The 20,815-nt window shown below is 41.4% G+C and overlaps 1 protein-coding gene and 1 non-coding gene across 2 annotated transcripts in view; both read left to right on the top strand.

Moving 5' to 3' along the window:
- FRMD4A (FERM domain containing 4A) overlaps nt 1–20,815 on the top strand; it is a 566,280-nt gene that overhangs the window by 63,521 nt on the left and 481,944 nt on the right. The window lies entirely within an intron of this gene.
- On the top strand, nt 5,573–5,679 carry LOC141135727 (U6 spliceosomal RNA). The gene has a single exon (XR_012243586.1). It is a non-coding gene; the product is annotated as a U6 spliceosomal RNA (small nuclear RNA).

The raw sequence follows: 20,815 nt of genomic DNA, 5'->3' as shown, positions 1-20,815 counted from the left end.
TTCCCGGGATTAAGCTTAAAACAAATACAACAAATTATCCTAAGTATCACATCTCTCCCATCTCTATAACCTGTAAACAGGCTGGAGGTTCATTTGGCAGTTGGAATTGACAAGGGTAGGACATATCCTTGGAGGACTGCTCTTTCTAACAATTATTTTTCTTTCAAATAACGGATAGTCTATTTTTTTGTTTAATCTGCAGACTATTTTTTTTCCTGCCCAAACGAGACAGCTCATGGCTGTCAGAGTTGGACTTTGCTATGTTTGAAACATCCACAATCAGCATTATCCTTTCTTTGTCTTGTCCTAGTGGCAGGCCATTGGACAAGTTGTGTATGGGCTTTTAGGACAATAGGAGGAGCTGATTTGACCTTTCACCCATCCCTATCTGAGACTGTGGCTGGGTTATAAGCCAAAAGGCGCATTTGATCTCCTGACCAGAGATCAAGGGAGCTGGTAAGAGGCAGTTGTTTTAAAGGTGGAGGACTGTCCTATCTCTAACACTACTTTCCATGGTGAACTGAGTGTGATGTCACTATTGCTGGGGATGAAGATCTGTATCCCATGGTGATCTGCTGTTGGACAATTATCGACATCATTTTCTCTTGATGGACTTATTAGTTTGATGTGCATTTACCTTCTATTATTTAAGTTCATGTAGCGCGGTTTCTTATATTCTTCAACATTTACATTGTGGGTATCTCGCATTTTTGTGACCGCAGCTTATTATTCAACCTAAAGTTTATGCATCAGATCAATTTATGTATGTCATATTATACTTTTTCTGACAGCGCTGTATTCTTTTATATTTTGCACATTACAAAATGTATAAGACATGGCTGCAAAAAATACTATTTATTATGAACTATGGGACAAATTATTATGTGTTGTGCAAGATACACAGGCATACATTTAGACCCCTTTCACACTGGAGGCTATTTCTAAAAATAGTGCCTGTAAAGCGCCTGAAAAAGCCTCATTTGCAATCCCAGTGTGTAAGCCTGAGTGCTTTCACACTGGGGCGCTGCGCTGGCGGGACGTAAAAAAAAGTCCTGCCAGCAGGTTCTTTGAGGGGCTTTAGGCACAGTGTATACACTGCGCATAAGGCGCCCCTATCCATTGAAATCAATGGGCAGCGCCACCAAAGCACCTGCAGAGCGGCTCAGCAGCGGTGCTTTGCGGGCACTTTTAACTCTTTATTCGGCCGCTAGCAGGGGTTAAAAGTGCCCTGCTAGCGCCCGAAAAGTGCTGCAAAAGCAACGTTAAAGCGCGCTTTACCCCAGGAGCTGGCAGTGTGAAAGGGCTCTTAGATTAAAATGTGAGTGAGTCTCTTAGTGGGTAAAACTTCATCTAAGAATGTGGAGGTGTAAGTTAGGTGGGGGTGTAAGTGATGTGGGGACTTAAAACCCCCAACCCCTTTACAGCCACACATACATAGCATGGAACAAGCTGTCTTTCTACAGTGAGAATAGAGAATAGAAGCTTCCTATGGTGAGCAATATAGCTGTGTTCTGGCTTATCTGCTACAAACTTCTCACTAAGTAAAACAGGAAGTCTGACTCTGTGCAATTTCCAGACTAACGCACAAGGCATTCTGTGTAGCACACAATAGGAGAAAAATTGCTATTCGGGTGCTCAATAGCTTTTAGTGACATATACCCAGCTGTCTATTGTCTCCAAACTTTGCACGTCATATTATCTTTGTATCACTCCTTTCCAACACAATAGAAAATAGGACCTGCTGACATGAAAGCCCTGTGTAGTTTAGCAAGCACATGAAGAGTGATTTATCCAAACTGCTGCAGCATGCAATTTATTTGTTGAAAAAGAGAAAATGCATTCTACGGAGAATTCTGGGACCCTTCTAATATAAATATAAAGGCAACCGAAGATGTCTCCTGTCAGATGCATTATAGGAAGTGTAGATAAATGTTACATACTTCAAGATCCATTTCACATACATATTATTCAGCCTATTGTATTACATTATTCCATTCATACAGATAGCAGTTTAACACCATGGTTGTGGCAATGTCTTTCCTGGAAAAGTTCTAAATCTACCAAAGTACTATATTTATGAGGCAGTCATGTATTCTTTAAGCAGAGGTAGTAGCAAATAAAACTCATTTTCAGATCCTTTCCATCATTTTTAGAGGAAATATCCCATGGGCAGGTTTGTTGAAGCAATTTAGAGGAAGGGGTTTGGATAAGCTGGACTAGTGTTATGGATGGTTACGCATATGGAATATACATATGAAGCATGTTATTTATGTCTGTCCCCTATACCGTGCTTGTGACGGCTTATTAATTTGCACTTGAAGTGAACATAACCAATCCAAAAAAGTGCCTAAGGTAGCCATAGCGTTGAAGTACAGCCTCCAGGAGGTTCTTGCAAGTACCTGTCTTAGATCAATCAATATACCCTAGCTATTGGATCTTGGGTCCAAAGTCTGCACAAGGCAGGCATTAGAGTCGCCTGGATAGAAGGTAAAGATCCATGTAGAGGTTGGACCAGGTCATGTTCAATTATGAAAATAAAAATAAAATAAAAAGTCAATATGATTGGCTACCTTTATTGAATATAAACTTCCAGCAGCCTAGTCCAAGTATGTACTGCATTTGCATCCATTTGCTTTAAAGTGGTTGTAAATCTTCCCATATACCCAGTGAAGTGACTGGTCTCAGGTGATCCACATAAATTAAACAAATCCTTCTACATAGGTTTTACTTGTTTATCTGTAGTCTCCTTTTCCCTTCAAGGGCATCGTGTTAAAATCCTTCTCCATTCATCAGTATGAGAGCTGCAGTTGCACTGTGTCATAGCTGATTGGAGGAAAGGCACCCCCCCCCTAAACACAGCAAACAGGAGTGAAGGAAAGATACAGCTGTGTTGGGAATTTGGGAATAGACAAGCTGTGCTGAGCTCCTTTCCTCATCACAAATGTATCTCATGTGTCGGGAAAACTTCTCAGAAGTGAGACATGCTGATAATAGAGGAATGAAGCTCCAGAGAGAAACAACACTTAAAGCTTTGGAGAGAGATAAGTAAACACTACAGATATATGTGCTTTGTTCATTTTTTATGACTGATGTTTACATCCACTTTAGAGCAGCTATGCAGATATGTTTAAAAAAAAAAAGTAGGGGTGTTACTCTGGGAACCATACATTGTTTGCCTACAAGCTCCAGGGATGAAAAGGGTTGTCTTTACCCTCTATTTGTGTCAAAATGTTTTTCCGTTGCACTCCCTTAGGTTCACCATTTCAGAAAAAATGAAAAGGTAGATTAAAACTGGCCATTCGTGGTTCTGTTTTTTCGTTCAGCCGGTGAGCTGAACAAAAAAAACTGAACTGACTCCTCCCCGCTGCGCTTTTTTATTTTGACAGCATGGAGACTTCCCCTCTGTCTGAAAACACAGATCAGTGGTTGCAGCCATTGGCTGCAGCCGCTGGTCAAGCACCTTTTTTCCAATAGGTCTGTTCAGCATAAATCAATCGATAGATCAGCAGTGGCCTCACATGGATCGAAATTCTGCTAGTCCCTGCTGAACTAGACAAATTTCAATCCTTCTATGATCACCTTAACACCCTACAACCACTCCCCAGTCCCCATTGTACTTACCTCTGTGGGTGATAAGCTATCAGTGTCCATGCAGCTGGTGCACTTCCTGCTCTTCTACTTCTTCTCCTTCTTCTTTCTGTAGCTTGCTTGACTGGTCAGGGGAATGCTTTGTGCCAGTGCTGACCAATCAGAATTGCTCTGATTCCTCCTGGAATTGCTGAAGAATAAAGAGGGAGAACAGCTGGGATTATAAATTCCCGAACCGCTGCACCGGCTGCATTGGCGCTGACAGCTCATCACCGACGGAGGAAAGTACAGGAGAGACCAGGGGGCAGGGGAGGGTGTACGGTATTAGTTCACCTTTCATTTTTTTCTAAAAAGGTATACTAACCATTTAAATAGATTCAATTTACTCTCACAGATATGCTTTACAGTTCTTCATCTGCTAAATCCAGTTATGAAGTGAATTTGGCCAGCTAAAAATACCCATTGAACCAAGCAACAGAACCTGCTAAGCACAGGTTGAGAAACGCTGGTGTAGACCATGATGATGCACTATAGTTGCACTTTTGGCACTTTCCCAGTCACAATAAATCTCAGTCTTTCGAGAGCCCAAATAAAGAGAAGATATTCACAAATGATCATTCACATTTGTTGGTCCCATGTCATATTGATTGACTGGAAGGAAGTGAATTTTAGTGATAGGTCCACAGTTTCGTATAAATGCATTTCTATCCCACTTTACAACCAACCTAACCTTTTTTATGGTCTGACAATAGTATAGCTAGAATCTGAAATATGTATTTATTTTTAATTATTTATATTCATGTTAAGTACAAAAGAATATTTTTTTTTTCTGAAGAACCCCTGTGTGTGTGAGCTGGGTAAATACAAAATACCAAGAAATAAAATTAAGTTTACAGGATGTGATCATGTTATAAATGAAATCATGCACTTTTTTACATGCTAATTTATTTTTAAAAATTCTATATCATTATATATGTCTCATTTTAAAGTGCTTTGTTGCAGTACATTTTGATGTTTTATTAAATTATAGACAGCAATTCAATTTATATGTCTGTACCTGCAATTACTGATTATTTGTCATATGAAAGCCAGCCAGAAGGGGCCTCAATTATCCATTGGAATAGCAATCATTTATGGTTCAGGGACTCGAACATCTAATTCACTGAGCACAAACATGGAGCTCCCTGATCTTCTGCTAAAGATAAATAATAGCAAGGAAGGAAATGTGAACAAGTCCTATATTTTTAGAGATGGTGCTTGGTTGAAGTATACCATTTCGCAGCTGTCTTCTAAGGTACATTTTAAAGGACTACTATCATGAAAAATACTATATTCCGATAATGATATTCATGTGCATGTGTAGGTAGCACCTATACCTATAGTATTCAGTATATGAATTATTTTCTTTTTTTGTTACAAGTTTTTATTTATATTTTACTGCAGGGAGTGTTAGAATAAGGGATATACATTAGGACTCTCAGAGCTGGAAGGTTTGCACCAAAAATCAACAGTCAAGCTCCTCACTAGTGTTAGAAAGCTGCTGCAGATTTTACTCTTACCAGTTAAGGACATTTGGCTGAGCCCCACTTGCTTTATTGGAAAACCACAGGCGCACAGAGACAGGAAGTTACCACAAGTAAGAACTTTGTATTATACAAGCATTAAACATCGCCACCTAGTGGCAAAATTACTAATCCACATATACTATATGAGGATAGTCGTTGCACCTACGTCTGCACAGACAGCATGCCAACCTCCCACTCAAGTTCTTCATACCTTGCTTTTAAAAATGGTTTTCTCATATATCTCCCACTATCATGGATTTAGTTTTACAGTACTAAGATACAATCACATTTACTGCATGACTCTTTTAATTGCGGTCTTGTCCCTTTATGGGGGTTTACTTGCATATCTGCAGAGAACTGATATAGCAGCTCCTATATATAGACACGTCAAGGTTACCATTTAAAAAGATGGCCCCACTGTGCTTGCTTCGGCAGCACATATACTAAAATTGGAACGATACAGAGAAGATTAGCATGGCCCCTGCGCAAGGATGACACGCAAATTCGTGAAGCGTTCCATATTTAAAAAAAAAAAAAAAAGATGGCCCCACTGATTGTCTGCATTGTCCATTGTTAGGTAATTCTGTAAGTTTCCAAGCTTGGAGCAGATTGAGAGATCTGCTGCTTTAATCTTTATTTGCTTTGCATTAACAGGTAACTTTTGCATTGCTGCCCATGACACTGGCTCAGGTGTGAATACACTATTTTACATTATAAGTAATAAACATCACTGACTAGTGCCAGAAATACTAGTCAATGGTATAAAATTTGAGAATGGCTGTTGTACTTATGTACTTATGTCTATATAAACAGCATGCTACCTACTAGCCTTAAAGTGTTACTGAACCCACAGCAGTAAAACCAGTCAGTATATGCAGTAGAGCATGCTTGTTATACTCACTGTGGAACCTAAGGGGTTAATCCTCTGCATTGTGTAAAAAGGTTCTTTGATCATGTCTTCTCTGTTCTTCCCCTTCTTCCACTGACCTCAATCCATCTCCTGATAAGACAGAGCCTTTGGAGTCACTCTGCACATGGTCAGTTTGGTGTGTATTGCTAGAGATTTTTTTTTCTTGGGAGAGTGCTTGTGATCAGCACAGGGTCAATCAACATTGTCCAGAGGGTCAAGGGTCCTGCAGCCTCATAGGACAATCATGGGAGAACTCCTACAAGCTTTAACCAGACACTGATAGACATCACAAGACTGCTATATACTGCGGATGAGAAAAGGTATTTAGCAGTTTATATTTACTAAAATAATTGCATTTCCATGCTCTGTGTACCGTGGGAGACCAGATATAGTGAATGCAGGGTTTAGTAACACTTTAAGGAAATTTCAGTTTTGTGTGGAGATCTTATTTAGTAATGTTTTTGTTACAGTCAACATATGCAGTCATTACTATGCATCTAAAACAAACGATCAATGTTAATAAAAAATAATAATGCAAATGGATGAACTTTACTGAAAAGGCATCAGCGTTGCCTCGGTTGAAGTACGTGACACCAAATCTGGCTTGGCTGCACTGCCAGTAATGAGGTCATTGTGGATCAGGAATATCCCCATCTATAACATGATGAGGCTGAGACCATTGCACTTGTTCATTGTTTCTTGTCTCCAGTGAACGGTGCTCTTTGTTCCACATGCTCTCTCATTCTGTCTTCCTCTCTCAGGTTTTTATTACTGTGTCAAGGAGGTTAAACTCGTCGGTGCCCATACTATGAGATGTGCATGTGTGTTGATGTACCAGGGAATGTGCACGACTGCAATGAAAATGAACAGCTTGTTCTTAGTCCCATAGAGCAAATAAAACAAGAGTGTGTGTGAAGCCACAGGAGCAGGATGCAGTGGAGCATCCCTGGTGACACATAGGACAGTCATCTCTACGTTTTATCATTGCTTAAGAACATTAGGGAATTGAGTTGTGCAATTAGCACTGAATTATGATCATCCTGAAGCTGTGGCTGCAGAGTCTATCATTAACTCTTGGCCATTGTTCACATGCTACATGCTAATTATATAATCATAATGGAGCTGTGTGTTGTATACATGAGGCGCCTTGTTTCAGAAGAGAGATATTTTGTGTCCCAGTACATAAGGTGAACACACACAAGTGTAACAGAAAATGCAGTTCCATTGGGTTTATAAGCCATAAGCATATGTAACTTCAATTATTATTATTATTATTAATATTATTATGATTATTAATAATCATAATAATAAGCCATATGCATATGTAACTTTTATTATTATTATTATTTTTATGATGATTATTAATCATCATAATAATAATAATCATAATAATAAGCCATATGCATATGAAACGTCAATGATTATTATGATTATTAATAATCATAATAATAATAATAATAATAATAATAATAATATTCTATTATTAATATTTCACGATTTTTAAGTTATTAATTCTCCTATATGTGGGCAAGTACAAGTCCCCCTAAACATCAGTGACACGTTTCCAGTTTCTGTAGAACTACAAGTCCTAGCACAGCTTCTAAGTTCTGTGATAGGTATGAGGTTACACTACATTACAGAATAAGCAATTGAAGTTGTAGCACAAGTGAGCAAATAGACATATAGGTGCTTTTTTCACACACCATCACACAATATTAAAACTGTTGCTTTGGTTACAAAATACACCCATACTCCTAACAGGGTCTCCACAAGGGGTGGGCAGGAGGGACGGCTGCTGTGGTACTGTGGATAATGTGGTATCATGTGAGATGGGGGGGCACCATAAGGAGATGGGGGGGGTTGGTGGGCAGGATGTAAGAATTGTTCTAAGAGCGCAAATTTAGGGAGGTGTGCTAGGAGTGGTGATTTGGGGGGAGGGATAATTGTGTAGGAGGGATGGGGGAAGAGGGAGTGTGCTAGGAGGGGGGTTTGGGTTTTTTTTTTTTTTTTTGCTAGAAAAGGTAATTTGGGGGGGGGGGATATGTGCTAGGAGGGTAATTTTTTGGGGAGAGGGGGGAAATGTGTTAGCAGGGATGTTTAGGGGGTATTTGAGCTATGAGGGGGGTGGGGGGGGGGCATTGTGCTAGGATGGAGGATTGTGGGAGGTGAATTTGTGCTCCCCTGAGGGGGATATTTCTTTTGGGGGGAAATTGTGCTGCCAGGTGGGAAATGTATGCTTAGGAGGTAAGCATGCAGATTAGTGCTTGATTTGTTTTGGGGGGGAGGGGATTTCTTGCTGACACATAATGCTCATACATCTGGAGTTGGCGCAATTTGGCATGTTCACCATGGACTCTAGACGACCTTTTCCCGGCACTGCACCTAACATTTTTGCAAGCAAAATTCACAAGATTTGACATCCAACTGCATTTGAAATGCTCCCTCTTTAATAGTGTGGATACTTTTAAAGAGAAAGATTGCAAAAGTTTTTTTGGCCATACATTTACTATTGTTCTCCTGTGACCAAGATTTAGCCGAAAGAGGGCTAAGGCCCGCTATCAGCTGACGGGATCCACCCAGCTGCCTGACAACTGGCTTCACCTCTCAGTGCACAGCTGAGAGTTTGAGCCAGCTGTGCCCGCCCCCTTCTCAGCCCAGGGCTCTAGTGAGCACTGGAGGGGCAGAGCAGAGAGTGATGACTGACAGTCATGGCTCTCCACTCTGAGCAGACTGAGAACTGAGCAATTAGCAGTCGTGTGATTGGTCAGTTCTCGGTCTTAAAGCCGACAGGGGACAGCACACTGATGCTGCAGATTAGAGGTGAGCACGTATGTTTGTTTTTTGCAACCCTAAACTTCTCTTTAAATTTGACCTGATATCATTCTTTTGAAATTTCAAATACAGCAGAGGTCAGACTGGGAAGGGCTGCACAAGAATCAATCAGTTGTCCTGCTGTACTCATGTGCTAACAAGGGACATGCTGACAGCGAGGAAAGAGCAGGGTGACAGAGAGATGAGCGCGTCAGTCTGCTGCTTCTCCTTCACTGTCCAGTCACAGGCTGGAGGAGGGACAAGACTGATCTGTCTTACCTAACTGCAGTAGAAAAAAGTAATGTCCCTAGATTGTAGTGCTGTGTGATAGGGCTGTGCAAATTTTATGAATGAAAAAAATCCTTCGGCAGGTAAAAAAGCTATATAGGGGTGATATACTGTACATCATGATTCTATGTCATTAGTTCATTTATAACCAGTATATTGTATAGAATTACAAAAATTACCACAGCCATTGTTTTATTTTAGCACTTTATTATATTTAAGTAGTATAGATTTGTACAACATCACATGGACATCAATTAACACAATTCTGTGATTGTGAAAGTTCAGTGTTACGCAGCCATTCAAAGTATTGATGCAGATTGTATTGTAAGCTGAAGCATGTGTTCCTTTTGAGATAAGAACATTGCCTTGGCCACACATCTATCAGCGGAAGACACAAAGTGAATGATGTCAGTGTTTACACATTGCAAATGTCACATTTATGACAAGTAGAAATCTCTACATAATTTGTTTTATATTCTCCTAGCAGGCTTCGTTGTATTAGCTATGCCTCTCCGTACAGCATCTCTATGAAATTTATATAAAGAGAAGCCTGTAATATGGGTAATGATTACAATTCTGGACACTGGGTCATACTACAAAAATGGCCGGGTGACCATTATTTATAGGATGCTTACAACAGAAGACAAGCTGAGACCTCTGGTTTGCACTGAAACTAAATAAAAAGGTAGAGACATTCAATAACAGAATGGAACACATAGCCTACTACTGTATGTTTGCTACCAATGACCCCAATAAAGTTCTAGTATTGTCATGGACACAGGGTACTTATGCTGTTTTAGGTGCAACAGGGCCCTCAAAGGAACAGGAAAAGGAAATGCAATTAAGCGTATACAAGCATAAAATACTTCTTCATTGCCAGTGATGCAATATATACGTGTGTACACACATATAGATGCATAAACAAGTTTATGCACGTAATTTACTGCACTCAAACATAAAAATTTTCATAGACAACAATGCATTTATACAGGTGAAAGAAAGCTGGCAGCTCGGTCGAGTTTATTAATCCAGCTGTAGTAAAAAAATAATACAGGGCTTACTCGTTCCGGCGTGTAGCCTTAATCATAGCCATTGGCTATATACAGTATAATACATAAGGAGTAATACAGGGCTTACTCGTTTCAGCATGTAGCCTTAAAGGGGTTGTAAATCCTTGTGTTTTTCACCTTAATGCATCTGTTAGGTCAGCAACCTTATGCATTAAGGTGAAAAAACTTGTGTCACTGAACAACCCCCCCGTTTTACTCACCTGAGCCCATTTGATCCCACACCGGAGACGTGCTCTACCTCTCTGGCCGGGGTTCTTGGCTCTTGATTGGATAGGTTGATAGCAGCACAGCCATTGGCTCCTGCTGCTCTTAATTAAATCCAATGATCCGGGCGCCGGGGGCGGGGCCGAGTCCGGCATTCTGTGTCTATGGAAGCAAATGCTGGACTCGGGAGTGCGCCCACACAGTAACCCCCAGGGAGAGCACTTCTCCTAGGGGGTTTACCAACGTGGTGAGGAGCAGCGAGCGCTGTTAGGGGACCCCAGAAGACGATGATCCAGGCCACACTGTGCAAAATGAACTGCACAGTGGAGGTAAGTATGATATGCTTGTTATTTAAAAAAAAAAATAGGGTTTACAGCCCCTTTAACCACTTAAGGTTTGCCCTATAGCAGTTCTACTGCTACAGGGCTGTACCTGTGCGCCAGATCAATTATATATATGTGATTCGACTCTCCTGGGTAGGGGGCGCGCATATGCGCCACCGCCGCCTCACTTCCACTGTGATTACATATAGTGGAAGCCGTTTGGCAGGTGCACAGTACCCAATGTCCTCCAGGAACCTAACGATCATTAGGCAGAGAGACAGAATGGCACAAGGCAAAGACAGGAAGAGAGGCGCCTTCTAAGTATGAACTGTAAACTTTATAGTACAAATGAATAAAAACACTCACATTGAGGTTACATGAAATCAACATGGGGAAGGTGTCCTCTAAAGGCTCCTGGCTTGCTGGTCCAAGGCAGTGTCACTCATAACCCATGGGAAACCATCGACCGGCTTCTGTGTACTCTGTAGAGGATGGTATAGCAAAGAGGAGGGCTGGGACGCTTGTGGAACACATCGGCGTATGACGTCACCGAAAGTGTTGCAACTTAGTTTCTGAGCCTGTGCACTGCCGATGTGAAGGGAAGGAGGGCTCCTTTGTCAAGCTCGAGAAGCAAGAGTTTGACAAAGGAGCACGCCTTCCCTTCACATCGGCAGTGCGCAGGCTCAGAAACAACATTACAACGCTTCCGGTGACATCCTACGTCACTGCGATCCACAAGCATCCCAGCCCTCCTCTTTGCTATACCATCCTTTAGCAGGATACAAGCCTCTGGGGCGTGCAGTACCACATTTGACCAGAGGTGCGGGGGTGCCGGCCGATCGGTGACACTCGGAAAACACTCGGAAACACTCCATTCCCAAGTGTCTCCGAGCCTCTCCAAGTGCATTCGAGCGGCTTCAAGTGTTTCCAAGTGTCTCCGGCACCCCCCACCTCTGGCCACATGTGGTACTGCATACAATAGCAGTCACTGTGGAACAAATTATCTGAGTTTCCATCGACTCCTATGGGGAAACTCGCTTTGATTTACGAGTGCTTTGGATTACAAGCATTCTTCTGGAACGAATTCTGCTCGTAATCCAAGGTTCCAATGTATTTCATATACTTCCGTTAAGTACATGTAGTACTTAGTTATGTAAATAATCTCAAATCCAAAGTACTTGTTCTATAAAATATTAGGGTAGGTGTGGCTGTATATACAGTAAATGAACCAAATGGAAGTCCCATTTTTGTATTTCTAGTGCCCACAAGGTCCTCTACACAGGCTATTTTGGTTATTATTCATTTCCTAAATTATTCCATTTCAAAAGGAACAAATTGATATGTGCGTGTAGATTTTAGTGGTTTAGTTCATCCGGCACATTAGCGGAGCCATTAACTAATTAGGCCAGTTATTTTCCTAAGATTTATATGTACTGACTTAGGTAGTATACCCCATGCAGGGGATGCCTAAGGGTCTAAAGAATGAAATTGTACTCCAATAAGTCCAGCTGCCTGCAGACTCTGCTTGGAATTTTAACAGGAGTTCATTTATTGTGTACAGATAGGGTAGACGGTGCAAAAAATTTCTGTGCGCAGCTCATTATAAAATTCATCTCCGAAAGAAAGAAAGAAAGAAAGTGTTCCTCTGAGTGACAAAATGCTCCTTGGTTAGGAAATGAGTTCTTAGGTTTTACATTTCCATAACGCTATACATAATTTATGTTTGTTACAAATTAAACTAAAGACTAGCAAGTAAGTGGGGCCTATTTACTATTTTGTATCATTGGGTGACAATATAAATAATTCAGTCTTTTCAAAGATAAAGCAAACTAATTGGTACTCTCCTAGCGCAATATGTCATGTGCTTTTTCAGATAATTCTCTAAACGAATATGTGTCAGTTTCTTTTTGGTTACATTTTCTTAGCTGTTACTAATTCCCATAGGAGATAATTTACCTGAAGTAACAGTCTGTGTCTGGAATCTGACTAATCCTAGCACTGACCTATTTTCATTCTGCAATCCTCAGCCTTTTTCTCAAGGTTCTGTACATCCTAAACTCAGGAACGCTATTAGGTAAGCTAATTCACCTCCACCTGTGCAGCCCATATAAAAAGGACAAATTCTTTGATGCTAGAATTACACCATCTGCAGTCAAATGTGTTTTTAAACACAGTATGAATGGCCTACAAGAAAAAAAAATTATTTCATTGGGCCTAATCTATTCTACACCATTGAAGTGCTTTCATGTGTTTTTAAAAAAGTATATCATGCTGCATATTTTCACACCAGAATGCATGTGAATGAACCACAAATGCACATTAGTGGCAATTAAATAATGTAAAAAAACACAACACAAATGCACTGCAAACATACAACAAACACATGTGAAAGCGTTTGCGGATCCGCCCACCAAACGGGTATTGTGTGAACGAGCCCTTAAGCTTAATTATTATTATTATTTTAGGTACTTATATAGCGCCGCCAATTTACGCATCTCTTTATGTACACGGGACGTTTTTATAACCTCTCCTGAACGATTTAGGCCTAATCGTTGAGCGTTTATTTAAGATAACATAAGACCCTCCCAAAGCACAAAAAACAGTATTATTTAACTACCGTATTTATCGGCGCATAACACGCACTTTTTTCCCCTTAAAATCAGGGGAAAATCGTGGGTCCGTTTTATACGCCGATCCCCACTGTTTGTGAGGGGAAAAGCCGCCGCCGCCAAAAAAGACAGAGAAGAGCCGAGCTGAGTACACAGTACACTCGGCTCAGCTCTTCACGGCTGCACTCGTAGTGACGCCGTCCCGCCTCCCTGCTGTCTGAGTGGGAGAGGAACGAGCGTCGCTGAAAAAGACCGAGCCGAACTGAGTGTACTGTATACTCGGCTCGGCTCTTCTCGGCTGCGCTCTTAGTGACGCCATCCCGCCTCCCTGCTGTCTGAGTGGAAGAGGAGCAAGCATCACCGAAAAAGACCGAGCCAAGTGTACTGTGTACAGGGCTCGGCTAGGCTCCGCTCGCAGTCCCGCCTCCTAGCCCCGCCATTGGACTGGTGATGTGTCCATCATAGGAGCCAGGCCAATGGGCGGGACTGCGAGACGAGCGGTGCAATAATTTAAAAAATCTCAGCGGCGCAGTCATTAAACATTAATGCTGCAATTTTGGGCGGGGCTGCGGATGAACACTGGGCAAGGCTGGACACTGGGCAAGGCTGCAGATGAACACTGGGCAAGGCTGGACACTGGGCAAGGCTGCAGATGGACACTGGGCAAGGCTAGACACTGGGCAAGGCTGGGCAAGGCTGCAGATGGACACTGGGCAAGGCTGCAGATACACACTTCAAATGTAAGTTTTTTTCCTTAAACTTCCCTCCTAAACTTGGGGTGCGTGTTATACGCCGGCGCGTGTTATACACCGATAAATACGGTATTTCAGCCGTTCTGTAAGACCAGAGTGAGTAGCAACAGCTGAGAGAGCAGCAGTGTACTTGTATCTACCTCAATTTTGGTGCTTTTACTATGGATCCTATAATGAGCATATGATATGTTAGGAAATTAAAAAAGCCAGATAATACATTTCATGCAACTATGTTTGATCAAGTCAGGGGTCAAGCTCAATGGTGGGATCATCTGGTTCAAATCTAACAACATATAGGTCAAATTCCAATTCTACTCTGGCTAACAGCAATGCTTTATCTTTATTACTCTTTATTAATTTTCCCTTCTAAGAAAAAGCATGTGTTTACATATCAAGTTACAAACATTATTGGATCCAGTAATACAAAAATACTTGACATTCAGCAATAATCAAAACGTTAGGGACTGGAACCAACCCTATGCTGTTTAAAACCCCTCCCCCCCACCCCGCCCTCCCGGCACAACCCCCACCCCACCCTCCCCGAGTAATAAATCTTAGAAAAAGGGTACGTAACCAGGATACTATGCTATTGCCGCATCCCTAATTGGGCCTCTTCTCCCCCCTACTCCTTTGCTAACCCCCTATGCCACCGGATAACCCAATACCTTAAGCCCTTTTCAAGTCGAGTCCTGGTCAGGGGTCTATGCCCAGCCAGTGCAGCCAGAGACTCCATATCTTTATAAATTTTTTATAGTTACTCCTCCTGGTGTAAACTGTCTTTTCTGTCCACACTAGCTTGTCCACTGTGCTAAGCCAATCTTCCATGGTTGGAGGCGAGGTGGAGAGCCAGGATTGTGCTATTAGTTTCCTAGCTTGGTAAAGACACCTCGCTATGGCGATTTTTTTATTGTTACCCCCCATGTTCTCCCCTGTCAGGCCAAGGATGCAAACCCTGGCCTCCTGGTTCAGTTTGATATTAAACCTAATTTCTATGGTCCTAATTATCCCTGACCAGTATCTCGCCAGTTTTGGGCATCTCCACACCGTGTGTATTAGATCTCCTGTCTCCAGACATCTAGGGCATTTGTCATCCGGTCTACGGCCGAACCTAAATAGTCTCTTAGGGGTATAGGAGACTCTGTATATCAGGAAGAGGTTTGATGCCTGCTGCGACGGGGAGACGGATACCAGCGGCCCATCCCTTAAGATTCCTTTCCACTGGCTATCAGTAATCTCCCCCACATCCTCCACCCACCTTTCCCTGACACCCAGAGCCTTATGCTGAGCCAGCAGCCTCTCCGAGACTTGATCATATGTCATTCCTATCAGACCCTTAGTGGTGTTTGCTCTAGTAATTTTATTGAGGAGTGGTGCGTTGCACCACTCTAATGGGGTATTACTAAATTGACTATCAAGTGCGTGCCTGATCTGGAGGTAGGTGTAGAATGTTTTATTTGGAATACCATATTCTCGCCTCAGCTCAGCAAAAGATTTCAGAGTATTGACTTCATATAACTGTGCCACCCTACATATTCCGTGACGCACCTATATCAAATGTTGTTCTGTAAGACCAGAGTGAGTAGCAACAGCTGAGAGAGCAGCAGTGTACTTGTATCTACCTCAATTTTGGTGCTTTTACTATGGATCCTATAATGAGCATATGATATGTTAGGAAATTAAAAAAGCCAGATAATACATTTCATGCAACTATGTTTGATCAAGTCAGGGGTCAAGCTCAATGGTGGGATCATTTGGTTCAAATCTAACAACATATAGGTCAAATTCCAATTCTACTCTGGCTAACAGCCATGCTAGTGGTGTATTGGATTGGATCATGGGCTCATTAGGGGTATATAAATGGTCTATGAAGCATTGCAAGCAATTACAAGCTTTTTAAATATTTTTTTTGTGGTTTTTCATCATTTGCTATCATTTTTAAGTTTGCCATGTTTGCGTTTTTTTCCAAAATTGCCAAAAATGAAAAACGCCTGTAAACAAAACGCGGCTAAATGTGAGTTACTGCGCTTATAAGCGTTTGGCACTTGAAATGCCTCTAAACTCAGCGTCTGAACTAATTTTTTTGCTTTCCAAAAAAGGCCTCTAAACTCAACTGCTTAGAAATTACTATAAAGGAACCTGTGTACATGTACTGATAAGATAACATAGAGGAGAGTTCAGGTGCAGCTGAAAAAAATGCCCAACTGCTCCTAAACATCCGTTTACCAGCATCGGTGTACATGAGGCCTAAGTCTGATATAATGAGGGGTGTACTTATGTCTTAGAAATATAAGAATATTTAAAGTGTTACTAAACCCACCACAGTAAAATCAGTCTGTACATGCAGTAAAGCATGCTTGTTATACTCGCTGGGGCACCTAAGGGGTTAATCCTGCGCAGTGTGTAAAAAGGTTGGTTGATCCTGTCTTTTCTGATCCTCCCCTTCTTCCACATTCCCCAATCCATCTCCAGATAGCACAGAGAATTTGGAGTCACTCTGCGTATGCTCAGTTTGGTGTTTATTGCTAGAGAGTTTTTTTTTCTAAGAGGGTTCTTGTGATCAGCACTGTCCAGACAGAGGGTCAGGGTTCATGCGGCCTCATAGGACAGTCAGAGGAGAATGAAAACTCCTCCTACAAGCTTTAATTAGTGCTCAGCCAGACACTGATAGAAGTCACAAGACTGGTATATACTGCAGTTTATATTTACTAAAATAATTGCATTTCCATGTTCTGTATACTGTGGGAGACCAGATATTGTGAATGCAGGGTCCTGGGTTTAGTAACACTTTAATAATCTATCATTAGAGGTGAGCATGTGTTTGGTCCAAACTTGGGTTTGGTTGGAACCTGGAAGGAAGCGAACACTCCTGCCCTCTGCCACCCAATCAACTCTGACTGGAAATTCCCCACCCCACAGCTGCGTGTACACAAAGGGACAGGGATGCTAGTGAGATCATTGACCTAATATGACCACATGACCCTGGCCATAGTTGATTGGGTGGCAGTGGGTGGAAGTGGCAGTTTCCTTCCTGGTCTGGTGTGAACCCAGGTTCTGACCAAAGGCCTGCTATCACCTTCACATTATGCTTTGGAGAAACATCGGCAAATATGATCCAGGGGTCCAGTGTGTGAAAAGCATGTAAAAGAGAAGGTGTTCTTTTAAGAAGTCAACCATTGCCCATCTGCATTTTTCCCCAGACATTTTATTTAACACAAGTATTTCTATAGCAATGGCAACTTTATGCAGCACTTTACATATTGTACATTCACATTAGTCCCTGATCTCAAGGAGCTTTCGATCTAAAGCCTTTACCTTACATGCATATATACACAGGCCAGAGGACAATTATCCTACCAGCATACCTTCAGAGTGTGGGAGGAAACACAAGCATAGGAAGAACATACAGGGATATGCTAACAAAGTTGTGCAAGCCCCCTTTTTTAAGCACAATCAGTTCTCTGTCCTATGCTGTGTCTGTTACAGACAAAGCACAGAGAACAGAACAGCATGTTCCAGATTTCTTTGCTTGTCTCCACTCAACTAAGGGGGGGGGGGAGGAGGAGAGGGCTGTGCAGGCTCAGCTTGTATGAACAGAAAGAGTGGTGTGAGTTGTCTGTGGACAGCCCACATCCACAATGCCACGTCTGTCCTGGTGGGATCTGCAACAGTTTTATATACCGAAAACTGACACATTTTCTTTGTTAATTTGGTGAGGATGCTGCACCCATTTCTATTTCACTATGAAAAAGAAACTGGCATGGGTGGTGCATATAGACTTTAAACAGCTCTGTCTACTTTTCTTAGTTTATAGGGTACATGCCACAAATGTCAGTTCTTGTGCCATTATCTTGGTGCAGGAACTTTTGATCATTTTCCTGACAATTTTAATACAGATATTGTTCTAGTTGGATTTCAACTTAGGACCCTAGTGCTGCAAGGCAGGAATGCTAACCACTAAACCAGCCTTTTTCAACCAGGGTGCTCTGAGGTTTCTTCAGAAGTGCCTTGGCAAAAATGCCAAAAAATTGTCCCAAAATTGTATACAAGCCAGTGGGTAGATTAAACCTGCCTTTTAGTTACACAAAGCTACAGATTGTCATAGTACACCATTACAACCTTCTAGCTGCCAACCTCCTAACGACCAATGACAGCATTAGTTGATAAGGAGGATGTCAGTTGCCTGCATATCATCTTTGTTTAAACCCTCCCTTGCCACTCTCCATCAGCTTTGGGGGTCTCATTAGCTAAGTGATTGAGAAAAACTGAGGGAGAAGAGAAACATTGGAATACTAGTCAGTACCAGTTTTCAAACATGTATTTGCTTTGGAAGAATAAATCACCTTTAACGTTGGGTGTCCTAAATGTATTGATGTTTCTGCATTATGTAAAACTATCAGAATAGTTTTTACATTTTAGAATGGGGCACCTCAAGACTGTCCATAATTTTTTTTTTTGGGGGGGGGGGGGGGTAGGTGCCTCGAGATTGTCCATAATTTTAAAGGGTGCCTTGACTGAAAAAAAAGTTTGAGAAACACTGCACTAAACCACTGTGCTGCCTCCTGACATTATTCTGAAAGGCAGAATCGGCTTAGTTGCTTTGTATGTAAGGGAGAGATCAGAGCCCAGCCTGCAATTTAAGAGAGAAAGTCTCCTTGTTTGGGGGATACTTCCTGTCTCCTTCTTGGTCTAAAGATCAGGCATGGTTTGTATGTTATTTGTGGTTTAGGTTAAGACCATGTTCAGAAAATAGACCACACATGACTTTGCAAGAGTGGCAAAATCTGCACAGCAGTGGAGTACACTTGCATAGACCCTCTAGAGGAACTTTGAATTGAGGTAGATATCAGAGTAACTTAGTCTAATGGCTGTCACCTAGCAATGCTCCAGAAATGTTAATGTGCTGTGGCTGATATTAGTCTGACTGTGCCGAAATGAGAAATGCTTACAACATCTTAGCTTGTCATCTTGTGTGCATTAAGCTTGTATAACAAAGAGCTGTGTCTGCTTTCTGGCTGTGTGGTACATACGCAGCATTTATTAATGACCCTCGAAAAAGGCGTACTGCAGTAGAAATCTATGCACACTCAGTCCAGGTGAGTGACTCAGAAAGCATTGAAGCAATCAAGCATAACAGCCAGGCAACTAGTATTTTCAGAAGGAGGTCAATCAATAGCTGCTTCCATGTTTCTTTCATGACAGGTTTGTGTTAATAAGACTTTACTCTTTGAGGAAATGAATAATGCATTTGCTACATGCACTGCAATAATGTATATACTGTAAGGCAGCAATAATGTATATACTGTAAGGCATTGCTGCCAGTATATGATGTAGTCTATGAAAGCATTTTGAATTTCATAACCACAATTTAGGACACTAAGCAGATTTCATATAGGCCTTAAATAGGTAGAAAGACATTTGTTTTACAGACTCTGTCCCCATTCTGTCATCTCAGTGTCACTTAATATTCTCATTGTGTTTAGTTTCATCCACTTTCAGGCTTGGTACTATCCCTTTGTGTATTGATCCAAACAATATAAGTACTCTTGCTGATCCCTTAGGTACCCTTAAGTTTCGCCCAAGCATGTTATTATGCACCTATAAGTGAAGTTTCCAGTATAATTACACGTTGGTGGAATGACTTTGGGTTAGGTTATGACCTGACATTCTGATAACAAAGTCATAATGCAGAGTATGCAATACACAACTGAAACGCTAGAATGTCTCCAAGTTTTTTTATGATCATCTGTACATGTACTATATACAGACATCCACTTGATGCCTAAAGACAAAAAGCTATGATAGAAAACACATAATGTCTTCAAAATATTTCAATGCTTGACTTTCATTTCCTCTAGAAAACAGTCACCTTCCTGAGATGTAGACCAGTAAAAATGAATATTACTGTAGGACTCTCACTCTGAATTATTCAAAGTCCAACAGTTCGGAAACATTTGCAGAACAACCAGGAACGTAACAATGGCTCCTCCTGTTGTTACAGAGCGCTCTGTGTCAAGAAAAGCAGTCATTATCCAGTTGGAAACTCTAAGGAAAACTGCTTCTATAGGCATTTTCATGAGCCTGCTTTACCAAGCCTGGAGGCTCCCTGGCATAGAAGACTGGCAAAGTCTCAATCAGCTCTATACTGTATTCATATACAGTATATTGCAATCATATCTGTGCATAGTGATCAGTCCAGCTCTTTGATTTTGGTGGTGTGGATGACTAATTATGGAGGAAGCCCAGTCAAAACTTTTTTGGATCAAAAGCCTCCTGTATGGAAGAACCAGGCCTTCCAATTTGGACTTTTACATCCCATCACAGACAATGAATGAGGTGCTTTACAACACTAAATTTATCTAAGCACTCTACAGCACCACAAATAAAATGTGTATCAGATGTCATCTTTTATCAGCACAGACATGGCAAAACAATTAAAGAAGATATCTGATTGGCTGCTTTAATGTGAAACTGAAGTTGGAAAAAAAATTGCTACGGCATAGAGGTTTTTTTTTGCCTCTGCAAAATGTTTTCTCTTATATCTAGAAAATCTCAAATTTCCATAATGCACCCAGTAGCCAGAGACTGTATCTTCTAACCTCCACAAAGAAAAAGACTCTCACACTAAGTACAGAGCAAAATGTGGAAAAGACTTCATCAGGAGCTAGTTCTAGATAACTGTAGATCAGCCTTTCTAA

The sequence above is a fragment of the Aquarana catesbeiana genome, linkage group LG03 (genome assembly GCF_042186555.1).
Source record: "Aquarana catesbeiana isolate 2022-GZ linkage group LG03, ASM4218655v1, whole genome shotgun sequence".
Classification (NCBI taxonomy): Eukaryota; Metazoa; Chordata; class Amphibia; order Anura; family Ranidae; genus Aquarana; species Aquarana catesbeiana.
This window is presented reverse-complemented; position numbering and strand designations above follow the sequence as displayed.